At 40.2% G+C, this 27,021-nt stretch overlaps 1 long non-coding RNA gene across 1 annotated transcript; it reads left to right on the top strand.

The window, feature by feature from the left end:
* Positions 1-1,755: 1,755 nt before the first annotated feature.
* Positions 1,756-7,100, top strand: LOC144578879 (uncharacterized). The gene is made up of 2 exons (XR_013525339.1): positions 1,756-2,020; positions 3,825-7,100. It is a non-coding gene; the product is annotated as an uncharacterized LOC144578879 (long non-coding RNA).
* The last annotated feature ends 19,921 nt before the right edge of the window (positions 7,101-27,021 follow it).

The raw sequence follows: 27,021 nt of genomic DNA on the forward strand, positions 1-27,021 counted from the left end.
TACACATCAGGCTTTCAGATAAGGACTTTCACCCATACTCTTTTATTTTATCATCACAAGAATCTTGCAAGGGCTTGTCTCATTTTACAGATGAGGACTCCGAAGCCCAGAGAGGTTAAGAAAGTTGCCGTTGGTCGCACAGCTAGGCACAGTCACCACTCAAATTCATAGCCAGGTCTGTCTGATTTGAAAGCGGTGCTTGCTCTCCCTGAGCGGGATCAGAATTTTGCAACAGCCTTTCCATGACTTTTAAACTGAATTATGCAGATAGATTGTTTACTTTCCAACTAAAATTCAAATTGTTCTTAATCTGAAAGTCTAAATCTTTTCAGTTTTCTCCTCAAATAATAGAAGCTTCCAGAAGAAAATGGACATTTGCCTAATTATCTCTAGTAGCTCTATCAAGTTTACATAGAATCTTTTTAAAAGAATTTCAACACTTTTCAGTTTTCTCAAATTGTCACCCCTTTCTCCAAACCACATCATTGATAACAAGAAAATTCATGGGCTTGTCTTTCTGTGGGCTTAACATTATTTCCCCACTAATCTAAAGATCCCCCCAGAAGGTAATTAATTTCTCAGCTTCCCTCGGTAACTAATCGAGAGTTTAAAACACGAATTCTCAAGGAATTCTTGACTCCTTAATCAATTCTAATTCTGTCCTAACTAGCTATATGCCCTCAGGCAATTTACTATGGGCCTCTGAGATACAAATTTCTCATCTGTAAAAACCCGAATTAAAAATGTCACCCTTCTTCTTGGGTTGTGGGTAGAATTAGATGAGATAATGGGAGTAAACTTCTTGATACATGGAGGCGGGAGGGCTCAGCAAAGTGCACCTCATGTCACGTTTGCCTCTCCTTTCCATATTCATGTGTCCTCCATTTAAAGGCCAGTATGTCATACTAAGGGTTTTCTTTTTCTCCAGGACCCATTGTGTTTTCCATTCCTTAACTCTCTTCTAAGAGACCTTGTTTGTCAATCACGTACTTACGCAACTTCTCCATTCCACGTTACAGTGAAGAACAAGACCTAATAGGATTTGGATAAAAGCAGTAAGAGCTCACTCTTCGTCTCCCTATCCACTTTCCCCTTCCCCTCCCCCGCCAAACCAAAACCCAAAAACACAAAACCTTTCAAACAGGGGGGAAAACCCAGTGTGACAAGGAAAACCAAGAAGTTACCAATTCAGTAATTTCCATTTAGTGTCAAAGAAAGAACGTCGAAAGTGTAGCTTGCAAGTAAGGAAAAAAAGGAGGCTTTTCTTAACCAACTTTTCCCGTTCTCCATTATCCCTCCATAGCAGCTTTTGGTGTCTCTGGTCTGGACAAACCAAGGTGTCTAGGGGGATCCTATTAACCCCCTGTGAATGCCTGGCCAATACTTAATATCTTGGATCCGAGAACTGATACCATGAGCTGGGGGAAAGGAATCTTTCCCAACCAGTAATAGGTAAGGGAAACGATTTTGCTGATTTGATTACCAAGAATTACTCTTGGTGATTAAAACCAAAGCATCAGTCGGTTAAAATCCTAAAGCTGGGGAGAGCTGAAGCCGCCACTTCACGACTTAACGTTTCAGGAAAATAAATTCTATGTTCATAAAATTTCCCCACACTCTTCTTCACTGGCACATTCCCAGATTTAGAAAATGCCAGGAGCCCGGGGGATGTGATGTTTCTAGTGGGTCATGTCCTCCGCACCCTGCCCGGGAGCCCAGACAGTTGATGCTTAAGCGTCTACAACGTAGTTTCCCGCATTTTCCTCGGGCCGCCATTTGTCTACCTGTCCCATCCAGGACATCTCCCTAAATGATCTCTTGAGTGGAAAAATCACGGCCCTCCTAGGAGATTTTTCCGGGAATGAACGTGCGTGGGGCCGTTCGAATTCCGGAGCTCAGATTTCGTTTCCCGCAGGTCAGATGGCGCGGTCGGTGGGGCCCGAGGGATGCTCACAGCTGTCCCTGAGAGGTGCCGCTCTCCTGCCATCGAAGTCGCAGGGAAATTCTGCTGCACTGACGTGTGAGTCATTTTTAATCTCAGATGTTCTAATCCTGCGGGGGGGGGGGGGGAGTTTGAACCAGGCACTGGGCTTTTGTCACGGTGAACCCCAGCCGCGCCCTGCGCCGTCCCCCATTCACGCTGGCGAGGTGGCTTGGATTTGCACCTGGGTGCAGAAGTCTCCCGTGCGACATCTCCACCCGCACCTCTCGCGGACTTGGCTCCGCGGCGGCAGGGAGTCAGTCTGTTCCCGCACCGCGGCCCGGACCGCAGCCCCTGGGCCCACCGTGCGCCTCCCCGTGCACCCTCCCCGTGCGCCCTTTCCGGGCGCGGGTCCCCGCCCCGGCCCTGCGCTACTCGATCTTCCTGCGAGTCCGGCTCTACGCCCTCCCCGCGCTCCCCGCAGCCTCCGCGCCGCCCGCAGCGCCCGCCAGCCCCGCCTCGCGGCCGCGGGAACCCGAAGACTGCAGCCCCGCCCGGACCCGACCGCCCGGCGCTGTAGCCGCCGACCTCGCCACGCGGGGCCTCCGCCTGGCATCAGCGCCAGGTGCCTTGTCTCGGGTCGAGCTGTCGCGCGACACTGGGGATCCAAGAGGCCGCCGGCTTCTCGGCTGGCCCCGCAGCTTCCCTGCGGCTCAGCGGCCTCCAACCCAGGAGAAACCCACATTTGATGAGAGTTTTGAATCAAACCCAGCGTTCCCCCAGGTGTTCAGCTACCTCAATTTCTAATGATTCTGCAATCCCTTCTGATTCATCTCTTTCCTCCTAAGGGTTGCCAGTGGCTCAAAGTATAGACTTGGGATATAAAAAACGCTATTCACAGCCTTATTAGGAGGGGTAGGTTGGGACGAGGAACTGGATACTGAATGGATTTTTAATCTACGGAGAAAAATCATTCATCTGAGACCCAGACTCTTTATTTTCCTTTCTGAATCTCAGTGATTTCTTCTATAAAATAAAATGCAGAACAACGCTATCTCACCCGCCTCAGAAAGTTGGTCACATGGTCTCATGAAGTCTCTTTCATGGCTAGGATCTCTGATTTTGTGATCGGTAGACTGAAATTTAAGATTAGAAATAGGTAATTTCTTGAAAGCAGTGAATGGAGGGCATTATGTGTGAATCAAGTACCAGCAGCAGGGGATCTTTGTCTCTCCCTCTCCCCAGGTGGGGCAGGGTCTTCCACACTCTGAAATGTTAGTGTCAGTAACACATAATCAGGAAGTCGAATGAATATGCGGATGTTCTAGTCCTCTAGGATTCCTTGCACCATTGATTCTCTCCACTAATATTGACAAGCCAAGGTTAATGATATATTTTGAGTTTCTCTTCTTTGCCTTCATGTTTGTAATCCTGGAGAGAGATAGAAAAAGGAACTAATTCTCTTCTAAAACAAAACAAAACAAAAAAACAAAAGCAAAACAGAAAAATCAATCCCATTGATCAGTGTGGAAAACCAAAGACCCAATCCTCCTGTGCCAAATCCCTCCCATGACCCTCCACTGTGATTCAAATTGGAGTGTTCTGGAAAATGCCGGTTCGAATTGCAAGGAGGCAGAATCAATTTCTCTCTGTGTCTCTTAAAAGGAGACACAAGCACTTATCAGGGACATTCCCATATGTCTTTTTGATGCAGAAGGTTTAAGAGGCTCCATCTTAAAGCCCGCTGAGTTGGCTGAATGCTGTCTGTAGGTGTGTCCAGTATGAGCAGTGTAGTGCCAAGTCTTCAGAAAGAATCTAGAGTATTTTTACAGAGCTAATTGCCTTTGTTTACCTTTGTGAATCATTTCATGCATGTTGTTGTTTTTGACCCACCCTTTGCTAGGATACAAGAGCCAACCTTCTCTAAGAGGGGGAGAAAAAGAAGGAAGATGTGTGAGCTCCCCCTGGTGCTTTCCCGCATTCAGGCTGACTGAAAGGAACTGCAATGAAACACGTCTACACAGGCATCAGGAAAAAGAAAATGTCTGGATTCTTTCCTTTAAAAAAATGCCTGTTTCCATGCTGATGGGCCTCACAGCAAGAACCTCCAGGCTTAGGGCCTGAATTCTCCATGTCACTTTAGGAGGAATTCTTGCCTTGTCAGAGAACGTGTTTCCAAAACAAAATTTCAAGTGGGGGATTTGCCAAGCTGCCCCGAGGATGGGATTACTCTCAGAATCAAACGGGATTACTTTTTGTCCAGAATTGTTCTCTTTGTTAGTCTAGTTATTCTTTGACTGAATCATTTTCGCACACTTCTCTTTGTATGTGTTGACAGCACAAAGTTATCACAGGAACCAGCCAATTTGACCAGTGGTGACTTTAATTCCAGACGGCATCTTCTATCCTAATAAGCTATATTCATAATGACCTCTTTAACCTGGGAGTCAGGGACTTCTGCGAACTCATCTGAGAAGACTGTGGAGGAAATTTCACTTTATCTATTCAATATACCCAATACAATGGACTGAAACAATCTATCGATGTGTAGTCAGTCTTGCTCTTGGTCCATATGGTGGAGAGTCTAAAAGATGTGTGAAATTCATTCGCTACCTACAGGTGGGAAAATCACTTAAGGAACAAACTTTAGTGTTTACTAACGTAGTTAAAATGAATGGGTCAATATTATCATGTTTCTTTCACCTCGTAAGTAAATGCAAAGCCTTTCTTCATTCCATTTTGTATGTGTAATTTTGATTGGGAATCTTGTAAAGCCAAAAAATGGAACTGAAACCCCACTCATAAGACCATAAGTCTCTTTTTCTTAATTTTTAATTTTTCTTTTGAGACAGGGTCTCGCTGTGTTGCCAAGACTGGAGTAGAGTGGTACCCTCATGGCTCACTGCAACGTCTGCGTCCCAGGATCAGGTGATCCTCCCACCTCAGCCTCCTGAGTAGCTGGGACTTACAGGAGTGCATCACCACAGTCAGCTAATTGTTAGAATTTTTTTTTTTTTTTTTTTTTAAGAGACAAGGTTTTGTCATGTTGTCCGGGCTGGTCTTGAACTCATGGACTCAAGTGCCTACCTCGACCTCCCAGAGTGCTGGGATTATAGGCATGAGCCATCGCAACTGGCCAAGACCATAAATCTTAATTAATCTAGTTCATAGTCTCAAATTCATTCTACTCTTTGATTTTTATTTCTCCCAACATACTGCGATCATGCCCCCCCACCACCTCTTTGTTAGTGACATTCTCTGATCTGCACTGCCATCCTCTCCCCTACTCCTGTGATCCAGCACCTATAATTCATTTTGTCGGAGGTGAGGCTTACCTCTTTCTGTCAGCTCTCACCTGTACAGATTGCTTCATTTTCTATCTCTTTTTGCACTTATTGTTTGCATCACCTAACGACTTCCTCTTGTAGAGAGCCCCAATCTCTAGCTGATAAAACCCACGCACGCACGTATGTTACCTCTGGCTTGGAATTGGGAGCTCCATAGAGAGAGGAAATGGCTTTTGTTTCCTCTGTATCTTCACACTGCCAAAGTGTGCTATCTTTAATAGTTCTTAGCTAAATGAGTCGATTGAAATAATAATCTGGAGGGATTTTTTAAAATCTCAAAAATTTTCTAAGTCCCATGTTTCTTAAATGAAAAATTGTCAAATGAAGGAGCCATTTTCAGGATTTTAATTGATGTATTGGTAATACTTTGCTTCCACCCCAAAAGGATTTAAGGTGAGCTTAAAATATTATGAAAATGAGATAAGATTATTAATTCTATCCCTGCAAGCTCTAAAATCTTATATTTCTAGATCCCAGCCTAAACAATGAAGAGTTTTTTTTTAAAGACAAAGGTGTACTCTATAATATCACTCATTATCATGTTAAGAAAAAACCCCAAAACACAGATAAAAAAATTTCAGGAATATTTTTGCGTTTTCTTTGCATATCATACCCATACACACACACACACACACACACACACATACATACATACATACACAGTCACACTAGAACTGTACTGGCAGTGAACATAGGTTGTTTAAAGTATAGCTATTCAACTGTCATATAAAGTGAAATCTATATTTTCTCTCTCCCTATATGACTATATATTTAACATCTCTATGCATATGTGTGTGCATACATATGTATATGTTATATACACACACTCCACATTATTATTTCAAAGGGGATTTTGCTCCTTCTGGCTACCAGCAATAACTAGTCAATATTTACACTCTTGAATATCGATGACATCATGCATACACAGGAAAGCTGTGGAAAACATCTCCATTTCAAACAGAGTTTTAATTATTTGTAAAGACTTCAATTGTTCACTATCTAATGTCATGGATTGGTCCTCACAGTGTGAAGTGCAACTGCCCAGATCCCCCACAGTATTATAAATAGTCTTCTAAAGCCGGGTTGATTGATGTTTGGCATAAAACTCTATTCCTCTGAGCACATATATTCCTTCTGTTCACCATTTTCATAGAAAAATACCAGGGCTGATTTTTTATTCAAATCTCCAATTTATGCAGGGTTTAAACTACTAAATACTTAAAGCCGTTTTCAGATCTTTCCCCCCTTTTCTGTTAGGTAGGTAACTACATCTTTTGCTTCAATGCAAATAAGAATGGGAGATTTAGCAGATTCCTGTGGGGGAGAGGAAGAGTTTATTAATTATATTGAGAATCAAATAATATGCTTCTTTGACACTAATGTTCCATCTTTCTCCACCCCAAGTATCCTATGGGACAAGTTTAAAGCCTTTATCAGGGTCTAGATTACTGCATTTATGGTTCCTTAGAAGAAGAAATTTAATGAATGGCATTCTGGGTTGAAGAGAGAATTTGAGATGTTTTAAGGTTTAAGCTGCAACAGTGAAACAATTTTTTCAAACTATGTCCCAGGGATTGTAATATAAAACATCAAAAAAAAAAAGCACAATAAAGTACATTTTCATGAGTCTTAATAAATTTTTAATACTGATGAAATGTAAATTTTTCCTTCATGACCCTTATCTGCATTTGACAGAGTCCAACAGAAAACTTTATGTACCTGTTTAAAGCAATTTACAAGATACTGTGGAGATTCCCAGCAATAAAGAATGATAAGTGATCTTCTGAAAAATTTTTATATTGACAATATTAAAACCAAGTGGCTTACCCAGATTCAACTGGTTTTGGTACCTTTGTCAAGAGTGCACGTGTACTTTATAGCTCTATATTAGAAACAAATTCTACTTGGATGCAATTCTGAAAGTACTGTTACCTGATGAATAGCAATAATTGTTAATTATTATATGATACCTACTACATGCCAGACACTATGCTAGGCACATTCCATGTACGATTGCATGAAGTTTTTATAATGCTTCTTCTCTCAGTATCTATAGGAGATTGGTTTCTGGGCCCCACAAATACCAAAATCAGTGGATGCTCAAGTCCCTGATGTAAAATGGCATAGTATTTACATATAATCTATGCACACTGTCCTGTGTACCTAAACTCATCTCTAGATTGTTTATAATACCAGATATAAGGTAAATGATATGTAAATACTTTCTATAGTGTATTATTTGTGGAATAATGAAAAGAAAAAGAAATCTGTACCTTTTAAGCACAGACACAATTTTCCCCCCAAATATTTTTGAACCATGATTGGTTGAATCTACGGGTGTACGACCTATGGATACGGAGGATTGATTATGAAGAAAATCATATTATTATCACAGTTTAAAGGATGAGAAATTTGGGGCATAAACAGTGAAGTGATTTGCCTAAACTTACCTGCTCAGTAAGGTAGGAACAGAACTTTTAGGATAGTGGATACTCTGACTTCACTATCCACTACCTTAGGAGTAGGTAAATTTTTTCCGTAAAAGACCAGATAGTTAATACTTCAGGGTTTGCAGGCCATGCAGTCTTTTTTCAGCTCTGCTACTGTAGTGTGAAAGCAGTTCTAGATAATATGTAAGTAAATTGTGGGGCTCTGTTCCAATAAAGCTTTATTTAAAAAAAAACAAAAACACAAGTGGTGGGCCAGATGTGCCTTATGTTTGCTGTATGGTTATAGTTTGCTGACCCCTGTGCTATTCTATTCTGCCTGCATCTTCAGCACAAAGAAAACCAACCAAATGGATGTTATGTTGGAACAGGTAAGTGTCTGTGCTAGTTTTGTCTTCTGAGTAGGCAAAATGAGAAGATGCGAACTAAGGGCCTCAAAAACTGCCTCCCACCTTGGCACTTGACTCTAGGCATCATTGTTGGACACTTTGGAAGGCTCCAGTTAGAACATGCTTATAGGCTGGGTGTGGTGGTACATGGTTGTAATCCCAGCCACTCAGGATACTAGGTGGGAGGATCTCTTGAGACCAGGAGTTAATGTTGACCAGCCTGGGTAACATAGTGAAACCTTGTTTCTCTAAAAAACCAAAAAATATCCAAACCAAACCAAACCAAACCAAACAAAAAAACAAAAAACAAACAAACAAAAACTTAAAAATAAGCCAGTGTGGTGGTGCACACCTATAGTTATAGCTACTTGGGAGGCTGAGATGGGAGGATGGCTTGAGACCAGGAGATGGAGGCTGCAGTGAGATGTGATTGGGCCACTCCACTTCAGCTTGGGTGACAGAGCGAGGTCTTGTCTCTCTGAAAAAAAAAAAAAATACTTATAAGGGTAGTGTGTTGCATTAACTTAAGTGTCCTCATTATTATTGCATTGTGGTTTGCCAGTACAAGAGCCAAGCTGAAATCCAAGTCTGCCTGAATTTCTGGAGAATTGAAGGCCTCTTAGCTCACAAGATGAGCTTGCTTCATTCTCTAGGAATTATTGGAGCCCCAAGTTACTCTGATTGCAGACCCTATTTTGTTTAATTGAAGTTTTAAACTGTTTCCCTGGATCTGTGTGACTGAATTGGTGATTCACTGGTTTTCTAGTCCACTGGCTTAAAGACACGTCTTACATTTCCAAGTCTCTAAACCGGAGAGGCCAAGGATGAGGTCTCATCCACCTACTGGCCAACTTTTCCAGTGATGGCTGTTTCTCTGGAATTCTGTTTCCACCTGCTGGTAGATCCTTCATTACCACAGTGCATCCATGACCATGTGTTAGGAAGTAGATACTATTTCCCCCTGCCAGTGCCGACCCATTGTGCTCCCCATAAGATGCTGTATTCTTCAGGACAAATCACATTTCTTAGCCACTGAAGCTTATCAGGAACATCCAGCCTGCCCCAGAGGGCATATGAAGGTCCAGTTCCCTGGCTCCTCTCAGCTGGCTCTGTCCAATGGCAGGCCATGGGGGACAGATAGCGAAAAGGGGATGCGGGGGGCGGGCAGAAAGCAAGCTCCCTTACCCTACAGCTTTGCCTAAAGTTAGCTTTGCCTAAAGTGATATAGTTCCTTTTTCTCATACTGTAAAGCTAAATAATAGGACTATGAGAGTATAGTTACTATAAGAAAATTGCACAAGGATTTGGCCTGACATTTCTCTGAAATAACATAATGATGAGAATACAGTTTTGCCCTGATTGGCAAAAGTACGGATGCAATTTGGTGAAAGAAAAACCAAAATGGGGAGAGAGAACCAAGATGGCTGATTACTAGCAGCTCGGGATTTTAGCTCCCAGTGAAAGTGCAGAGAACGAGAGGACGCCACACTTTCAGACGAATTTTTGTTGCTCATGGACCAGGAGATTCCCAGCCTAGGAGCCTCAGCACGACTCTTGTGGCTGGTGCAGTGGTTTTGCTGGTGCCCCGGCACAGCAGCTCTTGGTGCAGAGTAAACGGGACTGGGTCCCCTTTTGGTGATGTTTGGAGCTCCAGGAAGGCAGAGTCGCCTATTCATCTGATTGAAAAGGGGACTCAAGAAGGAAACCAGACTGGAGATTCCCATGCAGAAAAGCACCACGAATCTTAATGCTGCTGTTTTAGCTGGTGCAGTGGGTTGCTCAGATTCCAGCGCTGGTATTCAACAAGTTGGACGTCCACTCAGAGACCTAATGTGAAAGTTGATAATTACAAAGATGACAGGTGGATAAATTTACAGTGTTGGAAAGAAACCAGTGTAAAAAGGTTGAGAATACCCAAAATCAGAATGCCTCTCCCTCTATGGGGGATCACAGTTCTTCATCAACAAGGGAACAAGGCCTGATGGAGAACGAGTGCATTCCATTAACAGATTTAGGCTTCAGAAGGTGAATACTAAGAAACTTCTGTGAGTTAAAAGAACATGTTCTAGACCAATGTAAAGATACTAAGAACCTTGAAAAAAGATTTGACGAAATCCTAATGAGAATAGACAATCTAGAGAGGAATATAAGTGAATTAATGGAAGTGAAGAATACAATACGAGAACTCCGCAAAGTATGCACAGGTTTTAACACTCAAATTGATCAAGCAGAAGAAAGGATATCAGAGGTCGAAGACCAACTTAATGAAATGAAACGAGAAGAAAAGATTAGAGAAGAAAGAGTAAGAAGGAATGAGCAAAGTCTCCAAGAAATATGGGACAATGTGAAAAGACCTAATTTACATTTGATAGGTGTACCTGAATGTCATGAAGAGAATGAATCCAAGCTGGAAAATATTCTTCAAGATATTATTCAGGAAAACTTTCCTAACCTAGTAAGGAAGAACAATACTGAACTCCAGGTAATACAGAGAACACCACAAAGATATTCCTCAAGTAGAGCAACCCCAAGACACATAATAGATAGATTCACCAGGGCTGAAATAAAGGAGAAAATTCTAAGGGCAGCTAGAGAGAAAGGTCAGGTTACCCATAAAGGGAAGCCTGTCAGACTCATAGCAGATCTCTCAGCTGAAACCCTACAAACTAGAAGAGAGTGGGGTCAATATTCAGTAGCCTCAAAGAAAATAATTTTCAACCCAGAATCTCATATCCAGCCAAAGTAAGCTTTATAAATGAAGGAAAAATAAAATTTTTCATGAAAAAACAAGCACTCAGAGATTTCATCACCACCAGGCCTGCTTTACCAGAGCTTCTGAAAGAAGCACTATACACAGAAAGGAACAACCAGTATCAGTCATCCCAAAAACTTACCAAAAGGTAAAGAGTATCTCCATAATGAAGAATCTATATCAACTAATGGGCAAAATAACCAGCTAGCATTAAATGACAATATTAAACTCACAAATATCAATATTAATCCTAAACTTAAATGGATTAAATGCCCCAATCAAAGACACAGACAGGCAAATTGAATAAAAAGTCAAAACCCATTGGTTCACTGTATCCAGATCCATTTCATAAGCAAGGACACACAAAGACTCAAAACAAAGGCTTGGTGGAAGACTCACCAATCAAATGGAAAGCAAAAAAAGAAAACAGGAGTTATAACTTTCATCTCTGACAAAATAGGCTTTAATAATAACAAAGACTAAAAGAAACAAAGGACATTACATAATGGTAAAAGGATCAATGAGCAACAGGAGTCAATGATCATAAATATATATGCACCCAATATAGGAACACCCAGATACGTAAGACAAGTTCTTAATGACTTATAAAGAGACTTGGACTCCCACACAATAATAGCGGGAGACTTTGACACCACATTGTTAATATTTGATGGATCAATGAGATAGAAAATTAACAGGGACATCTATGATTTGAACTCAGACCTGGAACAAGTAAACTCAGTGAATATTTATAGAATTCTTCACCCCAGGTCCACAGAACATACATTTTTCTCAGTATCACATTACACCTATTTTGAAAGTGACCACATAATTGGAAGTAAATCACACTTCAGCATTTGCACAGCATTTCACAGACTTAAATGAAATATTGGTTGGCTGTTTGTTTGTTATTTTCTTCCCTTATTCCTTCCTGTCTCTGCTGTTAAGCACAATTATTGGCATAAAAGAGGTTTTTAATACCTATTTTTAGATTGCATTCCAGCCTGGACAGTAGAGCAAGATTCCTGTTCTCTCTCCTCCTTTCTCTTTCTCTTTCTTCCTTAAAAAAAAATACATACACACACATGCCTACATATATATACACATATATATGTATGTATATCTGCATTAAAATTTTAGAAAACATATTTCTATGAAAAAAGGCATTATGAGCAAGTGAAAATACAGAAGATAAACTAGGCAAAAATGTTCACAACTTACATAACACAAAATAATGATTATGAAATAAAGATAATGCCAGAAAATATTGAAAAGAACTTATTAAGGCAGTTCACAGAAGAAGAAATAAAAATTTTCTGAATAGACATATGGAGAGAAACTCAACATCGTACTAATCACAAAAATGTATATAAACAGAATAAGTTGCACCAAATTCATCTGATTTAAGAATACAATATTATCAATTACATATTGATAATATGTAATATTAGAACATAAGAACATTTTTCCCACACTACTAGGGAAAATGTAAGTTGTTATATTGGTTTTAAAGCATTATTTAGTAATAGCTATCAACTGAAATGGTACATAAGCATCAAACCAACAATTCCACAGTTACCTATTCTATAGAAGTATATGCAGGTCCAAAAAGGAACATTATTTGTAATTATAAGTTGGAAACAATTAAAAAAGAGAAAACCCAAAATGATAATTGATAATTAAAAAGAACCCAGGTGAAACCTTAGCTGTCATATGACCAACAATGCTTTCTCTCTTCTTCCCATTCAAGCATCTTTTAAAATCAATTTTTTATCAAAAATCTCAGTGATTATTTTGTATTAAAGAACTAAGTGGATTTTTTTAATCAGGAGGAAAATTCTCAAGTGTTGGGTTTAATCCTTAAATAGCAATCAACAAGTCTTTTAAAGTTCTTTAAATCATCACAAGATGAAAGAATTCTCTGTGATTCAAAGCCAAAGAAGTAATCCCTTGTCTTGTGTATGACCAAAAAGAATGATTGTGAGCAGTGAGCCCTGCTTTTAAGTAGATTATAGTGTCACTGGGGAGATAAAATTAACATATAAGAGACAATTATAACAACTAAACAGTATGACAGTCACTGAGTTTAGAGTAGAGAAGGATGACTAAACACTGGGATAAGTGCTTTGCAGAGAAGTTTGGGTTCAAAGTGGTTGACAGGCAGCCACTGATGGTTCTGTATGAGGGAATGACCCGAATGTCAGTTCCTTGATGTTAGAGGTGCCTTAATATTTTGGTAACTCGAGTAGAAAGTACGCATTGTGGCATAGAGTAAGTGCTTAAGAAAAGTTTTTTTAGGATGTGACTGGAATTTTAAGAAGATGAGTGTATGGTGCAGACCAGGTGTTATAGAGATTGGAATTAGGGAAAAAAAGATGGCAATCTTTTTGATGGCCGGAAGTGTGTCTTGATTGTTTTTGCTAGCTAGAACATGTAACAACTACCAGTACTAGGTAAGCTCCCAAAATGTAGTCAGTGAATTCAGCAAATTAGTCCTGGACATCAATTAGCAGGTTTTAAAAAATCATCTTAATATTCCAAAACAATATGAACTCCAAATTTAATGCAAAGAAGTTGATCTCCTTTCCTGAGTGAAATGAAGGAGTGATTGTATGCTGTGCTTTCAAGGAAAGTAGCATGGTGAAAAATTCATGGGCATGGGGGTCAGACAGCTTTCAGTAGGGAACTTGGCCATATCAGTTGTTTGTTTGTTATTAGCTGGGTAACCTTCAGTGATGTCAGTGTTTTATGCTTCAATTCTGTAACTTGAAAAATAAGGACAATGATGTATAAAAGATCAGCACAGACTCTGGTACAAGATAGATCATCCACAGATACTCATTTCATTTTTCTTTCTTCTCCTATAGAATTGAATGGAATGTGTACCGAGACTCAGATGAAGCCAGGGTATTCTGAATGTTCCCACAAGACAAAAGCACCACTAGGGAATAAGTAATAGAGATGCCATCATTGCGGAGGTCATAATGCTTGTCCTGAACATGAGGGTCTCGGGTGGTGAGTACAAAGACTAAAGCTGTGAGCGCTGAGTAAGCCTGGTGAAATATTCACCATTAGTGCTCAAGAGGCAAAAGGAAAGAAGATAGTAGTAAAAAAACAAAAAAGCAATTTAAATGCAATGGAAGGCAAAAGACCAAAAGAGATCATTCATTATTGTTGGTCAATAAAAATATGTAAATTCTTTAGATTTTGCAGTTATTTCAGTGCATATGGATGTATTAACTAGTGAAAATGGATCTTAATAAAAGCTTAGAGTGAGCTAGCTTTGTTCAACTGAAAGTGAGTTTCTTTTATTCCTCATGAGAACAAGAGAAAGGGGTCTGTTTAGTTAAGGGGAAAAGTGCTGGGAAACATTTGCACATGTTCATTTTTCTGCAGTGGGGGAAACGAGCTTAACAGAGGATTGAAAGCTGATGCCTCCAAACTGTAAGGAAAGGTTTGTGAAGCCTAGACAGTTTCAAAGGAAATTGGCACACACGCTGTGTGCCAATGGGAAACAGTAGGTCGAACAATGGACTGTAGTCTAAGTAGAGTTTCTTGCCCCACAGAGGCTACCTTTTCACTGCTGGCTTTTCCCTTTTATTCTGTTTCTCAGTTTTTGCCCTGGATGCAGGAGTTGCACTGAAAGAAAAGTTGCAGCAGCTCCGAAGGCCCTCAGGCGTACCATGTATTGGTTCATTCTTGGCAGGTGTGGCCTTGTCCTGGAAATGACTATCTAGCCTCCTCTGAACCCAGATCAGTGCAGTGCATTGGAGCATCAACTTTGTGATCTATCAGTTTGTTGTTTTTTTCTTTGCCATGGAAATGAAGCTGCCTAGTGATTTGCCAAGTTTGCACGGAAAGGCAGATTGTAAAGCTGGGATTAGAATAGAGGTCTTTGGGCTCTAGGAGTTTGTTTCTATAGACCAGTGATTATCAACAGACAAGAGACACAACTTCTCCACCTCTCTGCCCCCACTCCGATAGAATGTCATAATCTAGGGAAGAGAGTTAGGTTTGGAAAAACACTTTAAAAAAATCCTTCTAAGTACCTATTGTTTTCACAATCAAGCCATCCAAGGTTTGCTGTTCAAAATCTTCTTGGTTAGGGGACAAGCAAACATTGAATGTGGTACTAGTAACCATGTGGCTGGCACAGGGACCTTGGCTTCAGAGACACAACAGAAAGTGACGACTGAGAAACATTCCCTGGATTTGCCAGTTAGAAAGCATTTGGTAAACTTTAAGAGCCTAGTTTCAGTACTGCAGTGAAAATGAAAGCCAGGTTGCAGGGATTAAGAAAAGAATAGATGAGGAAAAAGTGCTGGCTTGCATGAAACAGAGAAGTTAAAGTATGGAAAGAAATTGAATTAGAACCTTTGGCAGGATCAATGCTCTGTCTCCTGGCAGACTGGATGGGGACTCCCAAACGCTAGGTCCGCCATCTCTCATTTAATGCAGTGTTACTTAGCAGTTTACATAAAAAAGTGGAGGAGTTATGTTTAAATACATTAATATATTTAATATATTAGTAGATTTTTTTTCTATCCTTGAGGTAATTGCATTTCTTTACTTGTATCCTGAGGACATCCTCCTGATCTCTGCAACCCTCCCTTTTCCCTATCCTAGGTCTAGACAGCTAGACAGTGAGTCACCCAGAACAAAGGCTAAAAATATTTGAATATCCTCTGGTCTTAGTATAAATCAGGAAGATTTGAATGCATACTTGTTGAGTGAGTTTTGCTGCCTTCAGAGACTCATCTAGTTCAGAGTTTTAATTATATATCCCCAGGGGCAGGCTGAGAGGAGTGGGAGAAGGCACCACAGAAATAGAGAGCAGGAGATGAATGAACTACAGATCTCTGCCAGGGAAGGCACACTCTGTCCTCAACCCTGGTGAAGTGGCTTGAATCCAATGTGCCCTTCTCATTGACCACAAATGAGAGCCATCTTTGAGCAGCATTCAATATGGTGCTCTAGAGCTAGGTTTGTGTATTCCCCACGACCCTGCCTGGGACTCAAGGTGGTGACAACAAAAAAGAGGAAGCCCCTGCTTTTCTCCAAGTAGGCATTAGATAGAGCTAGACTGAACTCTTCTGCAGGGCAAGGAAAGTGGTAGAAGACATTATCTTGTTATGTATGTCTTTATGAGTGGGTCTTTCTCATTGTACTGGGCTATTCTTGAAGGAAAAGATAATCTCTTTCTACCTTTGAATATTCAACAGCTGGCTAGTAATTAGCATAGAGCACAGTTAATGTTTGTTGGATGAATAAATGAGGAAATGGCTGATTGACAAATATGTAAAAGTGAAAATCTTTAGAGGTAGGAGGAAGAAGTAGCCAAAGAGAGAGACAGGGGAGAGGTAAGAGATGTTAGTAGAAAGGATGATCATTTAAATAGAGCCGAGCGATGATTGGGGCAGAAAAGCCTGAAGAATAGATCCAAGTTCATTCAGAGCCTGGAAAAAGGGATAAAATGATAGAATGTTAGTCTCTGATATGTTGAAATGAAAAAAAAAATCATATCCTTAATTGCCATAGTTAAATTTAGTTAGGACTAAATTTATCGTCTTTATAGTTCCGTTTCTGACCGTAATATATGTCTTGTATAGTTGACAGGTGAGAAATAACCAAGATGATCATGGGCTCCATAAAAGATAAAGGCACAGAGTTAGAATTTAAGTCTTTTGGTATTCATATTTAGAGAAGCATGTCACCACCACCATCAGATAACTCTATGATCTAAAGACAGAATTCTGCTGTAAGAGCATGTTCCAAGTGCCAGATAGAGTTGTGTGCTCTTATACTTTTGAGAGTGGTTTAATATTTACTCATTCATTAATGTTTCACTCTGGGCCTTGTATTCACTCATTTAGAGGCACCAATTCAGCTCCTGTTCTGTGGAGACACTGCGTGGGTGCTGGAGAAACAAAGACACAAGCAGCTCCTCTCATAGGAGTTCAGAGCCCAGCAGGGAGATAGATGGATGAACGCATGGTTATGCATCCATGGGGTGCACCAGCACTGAAGTCCAAGCACTATAGGCCTGAGTCCCAGCGTGCCTGACCCCTTCCCATTCTGTCCTCCCGTATCACAGCCCAATCCATCCTATTGACTTCCTGCTTTATCCCCTATGCTGCTCTCAGCCTGGACCCTGTATCTAGGACCCTGGCCTCTAGCAAGGACTGGAGCTCTGAAGCACTCTTTGGTTCTCCCAGTCTCTCTCCCAGGAGCTTAGATCTTGCCTCCCCCCTGGTGAACACAGCTAGACCCTGTCCTCTGAATTTACCTCTCCTCCAGTACCACTTTTTTCCTATTGTTGCCCAGTCTTAGTTTGATCTAGCCAGGACCTTTGGACACTGGCTTTGGACTGCCTGGCTATTCTTGCTGGATGCTGTTCTTAGCATTTATCTCAGATCTTCTCCTCCGTTCTCACTGTAGCTGTCTGTGCCCATGCCTGTTCTTGCTTTGAGATCTCCCAGCTTGTCTCAGGTCAAAGTCTTCCAACATAGCTCTTCCCCTTAGCCCTACATGGTCATGATCCTTGTGAATAGCTCTTTTGGCAGAGAAACTTCCTTAGATCTCTTCAGAAGGGAGGAGCAAGATTTTGCTTCTGTCAGATATAGCCCATGTTCTGAGGCTTTGTGAGCCTACAAATGCAGTCATTAGCATAATTCTTCTTTTTTTTCTTTTTGACACAGGGTCTTATTTTGTCTCCCAAAGTGGAGTGCAGTAGTGCAATCTCGGCTTACTGCAACCTCTGCCTCCTGGGCTCAAACAATCCTCTCACCTGAGCCCTCTGAATAGCTGGGACTACCAACATGAGCCACCACATCCAGCTAATTTTTGTATTTTTTGTAATTTTTTGAGATGGGGTTTTGCTATGTTGCCCAGGCTGGTCTTGAACTCCTGGGCTCAATCAATCCTCCTGCCTTCACCTCCCAAAGTGTTATGATTACAGGTGTAAGCCACTGTGCCTGGTCCATTCACCGATCTCATTATAAGACCTAGAAGATGACTGGTGAGGTATGAAGTGACATATAACTCACTCATTAACTCCACAGTGTGGAAGTCAAATGCTTTGTGTTCACTTCAAGGGAAAGTATAAAATTGTGTATTAAATAACTTAATGAAATATAAATGTATATGTCTCTGTGTGTGTGTGTGTGGGTATATGTGTGTATACATATATTAGTGGGAAAGATGGAAATGAAAATCAGTATTTCTTAGCTTCTTATTTTAATTGTTATGTCATGCAAATAAATTTCAACATATACTTTTTGGTGTGATAGGGTTATTTCATTTAGATAATGACAAGGTTGAAGAAAAAATGTTCTTTCCATAATATTACTCCTTGATGTACCTAAGCTTTAGGATTACTTCTGCTGTTAAACTAATTTGCCAATATGCCTCTCAACGTTGTATTTCTCTGCAAGAATAACAGCTTAAAACATAAAAAGACTCCACAAAAAAAGAAGAAAAATGTTCCTTCAAACAGTTTATTTATTTTTGTGGACAGAGTCTCATTCTTTAGCCCAGGCTTAATGCAGTGATATGATTTTAGCTCACTACAGTCTCTGCCTCTTGGACTCAAGTGATCCTCCTGGCTCAGCCTCGCAAGAAACTGGGACTACAGACATAGCTCACCAGGCCCAGCTATTTATTTATTTATTTACTGGTAGAGACAGGGCTTCACTATCTTGGCTGGTCTGGTCTCAAACTCCTGATCTCAAGTGATCTGCTTGCCAAGGCCTCCCAAAGTGCTGGGATTACAGGCTTCAGCCACCATGCCTGGCCCCATACCATTTATTTTGGGGGCAACAGTGCTATTTCAAAATCAGAGTACTTAGTTTCAAGTCTTCAATTCTGTTAAATGATAAATAAATAAATATACATATTTTTAAAGTAAGCAAAAATAACTTCTTTATTGTAAACACAGTATCATTGAAAATTCAAATAATTTTTGAGCGGATGGAAAAATAATTGTGCATCATCAGCTTGTCAGATGTCAACATCAGCTCTAACTAATTTGGGCTGACTTCTTCTTCTTTTTTTTTTTTTTTTTGAGACGGAGTTTCGCTCTTGTTACCCAGGCTGGAGTGCAATGGCGTGATCTCGGCTCACCGCAACCTCTGCCTCCTGGGTTCAGGCAATTCTCCTGCCTCAGCCTCCTGAGTAGCTGGGATTACAGGCATGCACCACCATGCGCCAGCTAATTTTTTGTATTTTTTTTAGTAGAGATGAGGTTTCACCATGTTGACCAGGATGGTCTCGATCTCTTGACTTTGTGATCCACCTGCCTCGGCCTCCCAAAGTGCTGGGATTACAGGCTTGAGCCACCGCGCCCGGCCTGGGCTGACTTCTTAACAGGTTTCTGATAGCTGAAGTTGCAGAAACCCAGAAAATGGATGGGGAGGAGCAAGTGTAGATAGATGATCAGTTTGGAATAAATGTCATCTTGCTGCTGAAACAAACTTCACACCTTAACCAGCAACCATGAGGTTCCTGACTTTCCTGATCCCCAGGAGGGGTTTACACTAGGGATAAATTTCTATGTTGAAGCATTTGACAAGCTTTAGTTCCTGATGTCTCACACTCAAGCCTTACTTTATAGTCACATCTGTTAGTTTAAAGCATTTTTAGTTTATTGAAGAAGGCTTCACAAAGAAAAAACAGATGATGAAAATCTCATCTGTCAAAACTGTTATTAAAACCAGTAACAGTGTGAAATTTTGTTTAAATTGAAAGCATCATTTATTTTTATCAAACATTTTATAAACAATCACATTTGAGAAAGATTTGGGGGACCTGGAGAGCCCTCAGCAAAATGCAGCTCATTATGTTGCTTTGTTTAATGTGCAGCTTTGAGATGGCTGGGGCTGCTTCCCTTTATCTTAGTGTGAGCCCGAAAGGGTGAGGAAATTACCAAGGAGCAGGGGCTCGCCCACCTTGATGAAAGAAGTGAGCAGGGAGAGGAGTAGGCCTTAAATGGAGGCTGAAAAGCAGTATTGTGTTGGCAGACAATGGGAACACCTGATTGGCCCTTTTCTGATGGATTAGAGTGACATGGCCTGAACCTTGAACTCTCTGAAAGAGCTTAGGAAAAATAATGAAAAAGAAAAGAGAAGAAAATTCATGGAAAGATTGAGCAAGGCTTCCTTTCTTTTCCTCTCTGGATAGACAGTTGACTTTGTGCTCAGATCTGCTACTGATATCAAAGGATGTTTCATGGCGAGAAGGAGTACATGACACCCTTAAGAAGGGAAACAAGATGAACATCAAGTCCATTTAGTCGAATCTTTATTCAATCCAGATGTTTGGCAATGTAGAGACAAAACATCCGACACTCTGCTATTGTGTAGACTCAGCCTTAGAATATACAAAAGATCCAGTTTCACATTCTTAACTGGGCTCATAGTTCTTTGGCTGTTTGGTATTAGCAGCTTGGAAAAAGAAAACATGTCTAAGGAAAGTAGAACTGTGTAAATCTGAATGAGTTGTCCAAGCAGTGACCTTTCCTTCCTTTTTCCAGGTGATGCTGTACTTCATTTGTCACTCTTGGAGCTGTCCCCTGAAGGCCAGCAAAAGTTTCCCCGCGGGGTATGGGGTACTGGAATAGGGGCACAAAGGGTGTTAAAAGGCTCTCCAGATCCTCACGTTCCCATTCATATTCTTTCCTAAGGCTGTCTGGTCTAAGAATTGATCTAGTTCTTCCATATCTGCCCCTTGTCAATCCCTTCTTCCACCTGTAAGAAACAAAACCAAAACCAAAACTTTCTCTCTGGATCTCACTGGGAAATGTTCCCCCAATGTAGACAGAATCTTCAGCACAATCAAAAAAGGGGCTTGAGAATCTTTAAAGCCTACTAAAATCAAAACCTCAGTCTGTGCCTTAGTTGCCTGTATTGCACAATTTCAAAGAGGAGAAAGTGAAATTATATACTTACTTCCCAAATAGCAATATTGTGTTTTCTAGAAAACAGATCATATATTAGTGTTAAGTTTGTATTTATATTTTTTGAACATTTATTCAGGGCTGCAGGAAAAACATTTTCATTAGCTTTTGCCAATGAAATCATTTTGCCAGATGATTGTGTACTTTAAGCCTCCATTTTATTTTTACTGTAAGCATAAATACCCTGGTCTCTATTAGCCTTTTTTTCTGCCCATTTGCTTATTTAACTTTTGCCATCTACTTATAACATAAATGTCTTGTTGGTTCTACTCTGTAAAAATCCATTTAACAACACTAATTAATGTACCTTTTGTAAACTCCGGACTTCCTGTGGCCCAATCCTTTTAGGAATCGTTGTTGACTTACTCTGAACCCTTCATTGCTCTAGCTGTGTTATATTTATCTACGGAAACAGAAACTAATTGGGAGAAAAATTATTATTCTCTTCATTAAAAGATGTATTTCCAATAAAAATTTATTATATTCACTTATGTTTACATCAAAATTTATATTTACATTTGATCAATTGTGGATTCATAGCTGTAATAATAATTCAGAAAAAATTTTGATAGTACTGGGAGTATCATTCATTTTTTTTAAATTGTACTTTGGGTTCTGGGGTATATGTGCAGATCATGCAGGACTGTTGCATAGGTACACACGTGGCAATGTGGTTTGCTGCCTCCACGTCCCCGTCACCTACATCTGGCATTTTTCCCCATGTTATCCCTCCTCTCCCTCCCCTCCCTTCCCCACTGTCCCTCCCTTGGCCCCCACAACAGACCCCAGTGTGTGATGCTCCCCTCCCTGTGTCCATGTGTTCTCATTGTTCAACACCCGCCTGTGAGTGAGAACATGTGGTGTTTGATTTTCTGTTCTTGTGTCAGTTTGGTGAGAATGATGGTTTCCAGATTCATCCATGTCCCTATGAAGGACACGAACTCATTGTTTTTTTTAATGGCTGCATAGTATTCCATGGTGTTTATATGCCACATTTTCCTTGTCCAGTGAAATGGACAAGGAAATATCGTTGATGGGTATTTGAGTTGGTTCCAGGTCTTTGCTGTTGTAAACAGTGCCACTGATTCATTTTTATTTCATGAAGTCACATGAAGTAAAAACAAGGTAAACTTGCCCATTTATATACATATTTTCATTGCATAGAAAATTGTTTACTGAAATGTTGAGTAAGAGACTTTCAAGCCTATATTTGTTAAGAAAAAAAATTCGTGAGAAAAATGGAATGGAAATATAAGATCAAGGGGAAATTGATATGAACTTTCCATTAAAGAAGAGTTTGTCCGTGTACTTTATAAATGTATGATGATAGTTATGAAATTTTGCTGTGTATCAGAGTCCTGGTGGAGATCAGGTGGCACATTTCAGTTAGAGAAACTGAACTGAGTTTATTAAAAGAAAACTTACAAAGTGAAATCTAATTGGGAGTGATAGGGGAGGGAACTGCCACCAGTTCCTGGAGAACATGGCTGTAGCTGAGGAGAGAGCTGCATTGTAGTAGCTGTGGCCTTTGGTAGATGAAGGGGACAAATCTGTGTTCTAGAAAGAAGGAAATCTGGAGTGTTCACACTCTGACCTAAGTCTCCACATATCTTCTTGTCTTCAGCTAGTGCCTCCCATTGGTCAAACCTGACCCAGCAGAAGTGGTGATGAACCTCAGGTTTCTACTTCCTACTCCCTAGCTTCACCTTTCTCTTCCAAGTTAGTGCTGTTGAGGGAGAAAGGAAAAATGATGTTAAGATGTGACCGTGCAGACCTAGCTTGACCCTTCCCACAACTCCCTACTGGGTTTTCTGATGGCCCTCAGAGCTGTGTGGAAGAACAGGTGAACTTTTCCAGGATGCCTGAAAAGGGCAAGAGAATTGGCTGGGCAGGGACTAGATCTTGGAACAAAAAGATAATGCGTGCATTGATAGACTGTGGAAATTCGAATGTCTGAAGACCAGACATTCCCACCCCTGAAATCCTGGCTCAATGTTGTCTTCCCTAGAACTCAAACTTTACTCTGGGAGGAAATGCAGAGGGCAAACCTTAATTTCACTAAGGAAATCCTGAATTGGCTAAAATGACCAGATTTAAGTTTCTAGTATTACCCAGAATAGGGATGCAAATTAGATATTTCTAAACCTTCAAGATGCGCCCTTCAGAACTTCCATGAATTATTCCGTCTTCATCATTTTCTGTCTCCATACTTCTATTCCAACTCTACTAGAGTTTTCCTTCAGTGATGATTAAATTAAAATTGTTTGTGCTCTTGGATTTCCCGCTCGACAGGGTAGATACTATGTCTTATATTAGCCAAGGAGAGAGCTGCCTTGTGGTAGCGGTTCATGGGATGGACCTGTGTTCTAGAAAGAAGCAAATCTTGAGAATGATTACCCTGACCCCAGTCTCCACTTGTTCTCTGGTTTATGTGTCTATTGCTTGGTGCAATGCCTGTCATGTAGTAGGTTTCAACCTTTAAAAAAATTAGGTAGAACTTAAATTCTTTTTGTATTTGTTACATGACTATCTGATCTCACCATTCAGTGTCACAGTAGTGTGCACCTTCATTTTTTTGTGTTCTTAGGTGACTGATTACTGCCATTCCATGATGTTAGGAGTAGCCAGTGATGGGCAGAGTCAAGGCCTGACTTGGGAGCCATCTTTTCTGATGAGCTTTATTAATACCATCATTGATTACAATTATCTAATACTTACATATGTGGTCCAGTTCTCCAAGTGTTCATAAAAGCCTTGCAAAGATCTTGCAGTTTTTAGAAATGTGTTCATTAATTCACAGAGCTTATGTATAATCAACAATTTCTCTCAGATCTTATTTCATTAATCATCGCTTTCCTTAATTTAAACAACTCTTTTCACCATATAAACTTTCTCTTAGTCCGAGTTAAAGTCCACCACATTGTAACACATCTTCTTCTTCATCCTTTTATTATTCCTCAAGCCATGGGCTGTTCCACTCTTGGCTTTACCAATGGCTGTCTAGAAAGAGCAATCCTTGGCCGGGCACTGTGGCTCATAATCCAAGCACTTTGGGAGGCCAAGGCGGGCGGATCACAAGGTCAAGAGATTGAGACCATGGTGAAACCCCCTCTCTACTAAAAAATACAGAAATTAGCTGGGCGTGGTGGCGTGAACCTGTGGTCCCAGCTACTTGGGAGGCTGAGGCAGGAGAACTGCTTGAACCCAGTAGGCGGAGGTTGCAGTGAGCCGAGATTGCGCCACTGCACTCCAGCCTGGTGCCTGGCAACAGAACGAGACTCTGTCTCAAAAAAAAAAAAAAAAAAAAAAAAAAAAGAAAGAGCAATCCTTGCTTATTTCCCTTCCTTCCATTCCACTTACTCTTTAACTTGGTGCAGTGTATTTTTTTACTGATGCTAACCACTGAAACTACTTTTTCAAAGTCAAATATAAATGCACATATAGTACATATAATTTTCCATTTATGTTCTTCTCCAGGCTCTGTCTACATTACTTTTCCTCCTGTAGCTCCTTGAAATTATCCTTTTATTTCCATGTCATTTTACCTTTCTCCTTTACTTTTACTTTTCTGGCTACTACTTCCCTGACTTGTCTTCTTAGCTTCTAGATTTTGTTTCTCCCTAAGGTTGGGGCTTTGGCTGACAGCTCTCATGTTCTTTTTTTCATTGAATGATTCTTATAATCTGAAGTTGTCAACTCTGATTTTTCTACATATGACTCTCTGGTCTTGGTCTTTCTCCAGAGCTCCAATTCTCTAATTATTGCTTTGTCGGAATCTTCATCTGTATGATATAGCAGGATTTGTTCTCAGTATATAATGTATTATCTCCTATCACTGTCTTATTCATCTTCTTATTAATGGCCATTTGGTGTAGATAAAGGTATAATTTACATACAATGAAATAAAGAGTCTTAACAAACAAATAACCCATGTGCCTACAACTATGATAAAGATACATATATTTTGGCCAGGTGCGGTGGCTCACACCTGTAATCCCAGCACTTTGGGAGGCCAAGGCTAGTGGATCACCTGAGGTCAGGAGTTTGAGACCAACCTGGCCAACATGGGGAAACCACGTCTCCACTAAAAATAGAAAAACTAGCCAGACATGGTGGTTTATGCCTGTAGTCCCAGCTACTCAGGAGGCTGAGGAGGAGAATCGCTTGAACCTGGGAGGCAGAGGTTGCAGTGAGCTGAGATTTCACCACTGCACTCCAGCCTGGGCAAAGAGTGAGACCTTGTCTCAAAACCTCAAAACAAACAAACAAACAAACCCTCCCCCCCAAAAACAAAAATACATATGTTTTTGTCACACAAAAAGTTGCCCTGTGTCCCTTCACAATCATTACTCCCACTCCAGGCCTTGGGCAACCACTGATCTGTTTTTGGTCATTAGAAATCAGATTTATTCTTTCTATAGTTTTTAAAGTAGATTCATATACTATCTACTATTTTGTGTCTGGCTTCTATTCAGTCAGGATAATGTATTTTTAAATTCTTTCCTATTATGGCAGGGATTAGAAATTTGTTCCTTTTAATTGCTGAGTTGTGTTCTATCAAATGTATGTACCACAGTTTTTCTCTGTTTACCTGTTGATGGGTATTTAGGTTGTTTGAAGCTTTTAGCTATTATGAATAAAGCTATTAGCCACATTTTGGTATGCAAATTTGTGTAGACAAATGCTTTCATTTTTTTTGGGTCAATAGCTAGAAGCGGGATGGTTGAATCATATGGCAGATATATCTTTAACCGCCAAAGAATCTGCCAACTGTTTTCCAAACTGTTTGTTCCCTTTTCCTCTCCCAATAACACTGTGTGAGTTGCTCCACATCCCTGTCAACACTTGATATTAATAGTGCTTTAATTTTAGCCATACTAATGGATTCCTAGTGGAATTGCAATGTGTTTTGTTTTTAAATGACCTATTTATTGACATTAAGAAATTATAAATTCATAATAGTCAAATAACTAAAATAGACACCTACTTATTAGCTGTAGTTCTCTGAGCAATTTTTATTTTTACCACTAGTATGATTTCCTGTTGAAAGGTTTTGGCTAATTTTTTTTTTACAAATTAGGCTTATTTTTCAGGGTAGTCTTAGGTTCATAGCAGCAAAATTGAGAGGAAAGTACAAAAATTTCCAATATACTCCCTGCCTAGCACATGCATAGCCTTCCCCATTATCAACATCCACATAGAGTGATACATTTGTGTGTATGTGTTTATATGTGACTTTACATTTTTTATTTATGAATGTACAAACATCTACTTGTTATTCAGTTGAGTGATTACTCTGTTTCTTTTTTTAAAAAAATTCAGCTTTTATTTTAGATTCGAGGATACATGTGCAGTTATGCTACATGGATATATTCTATAATGCTGAGATTTGGGGTACAATTGCTCCCTCCACACAGTTGCTGAGCAGAGTATCCAATAGGTAGTTTTTCAACCCTTGCTCCTCTCTTTCTCCCCTCTCTAGTAGTCCCCGGTGTCTGTTTTCATCTTTATGTCCATGTGTCAGAGTAGTACCTTTTCTTACAATGGATGAGTTGATATTGACACATCCTTATCACCCAAAGTCTACAGTTTACATTAAGGGTTGTTCTTGGTATTGTATCTTCTGCATTTGAACAAATTTATGATGCCATGTATTCACCATTATAGTATCATACAGAGCAGTTTCACTGCCTTATAAAGCCTCTGTGCTCCACCTGTTCATCCTTCCCTCCCTGCTAACTCCTGACAACTGCTGATGTTCTTACTCCCTATGGTTTTGACTTTCCCAGAATGTCACAAAGTTGGAATCATATAGTATGTGGCCTTTTCAGATAGACTTTTTTCACTTAACATTTCTTCCATGTTTCTTCATGGCTTAACAGCTCATTTGTTTTTAGTGATGAACAATATTCCATTGTTTGGGTATAACACAATTTATCCATTCACCTACTGATGGGCATCTTGATTGTTTCTAAGTTTTATCAATTATGAATAAAGCTGCAATAAAACATTCATGTGCAAGTTTTTGTATGGACATACACTTACAATTTAGTTGAGCAAATACCAAGGAGTGCAATTGCTAGATTATTTGATAAGATATGTTCAGTTTTGTAAGAAACTGTCAAACTGTCTTTCAAAGTAATTATGCCCTTTGCATTCTCACCAGCAGTGAATGAGTTTCTGTTGTTTCACAACCTCACCAGCATTCGGTGG

This window comes from Callithrix jacchus, chromosome 13, assembly GCF_049354715.1.
Source record: "Callithrix jacchus isolate 240 chromosome 13, calJac240_pri, whole genome shotgun sequence".
Taxonomy (NCBI): Eukaryota; Metazoa; Chordata; class Mammalia; order Primates; family Cebidae; genus Callithrix; species Callithrix jacchus.